The sequence below is a fragment of the Penaeus monodon genome, chromosome 24 (assembly GCF_015228065.2).
Source record: "Penaeus monodon isolate SGIC_2016 chromosome 24, NSTDA_Pmon_1, whole genome shotgun sequence".
In the NCBI taxonomy this organism is placed as follows: Eukaryota; Metazoa; Arthropoda; class Malacostraca; order Decapoda; family Penaeidae; genus Penaeus; species Penaeus monodon.
This window is the reverse complement of record NC_051409.1, coordinates 7,044,982-7,045,269: the sequence shown is the minus strand read 5'-3', so window position 1 is coordinate 7,045,269 and position 288 is coordinate 7,044,982. Positions and strand designations below refer to the sequence as shown.

Genomic DNA, 288 nt, shown 5'->3' with positions numbered 1-288 from the left:
TGATTGTGGAAGAGGTTAGGAGGTGGATTGGTGGATTGGTTGCTCCACCAGTTGATCGTCAGCAACACCACCTCGGACTGCACGCAGGTCTACTCCACAGGTGGGGATTGGGGGGATTAGAAAGTGGATCTGGAATGTACTGGGGGATTCGAGAGTGGATTGGGAGTGGATTGGATGATTGTGGAAGAGGTTGGAGGTGGATTGGTGGATTGGTTACTCCCCCAGCAGAGGATTGTCAGCTACACGGATTGGGGGATTCGGAAGTGGATTGGAGTGGAATGGAAGGTG

The 288-nt window shown here is 52.8% G+C and overlaps 1 protein-coding gene across 1 annotated transcript in view; it reads left to right on the top strand.

Moving 5' to 3' along the window:
- Nucleotides 1–288, top strand: part of LOC119588533 (glycine receptor subunit alpha-2-like) — a gene marked incomplete at its 5' end in the record, with an annotated part of 99,651 nt that overhangs the window by 84,670 nt on the left and 14,693 nt on the right.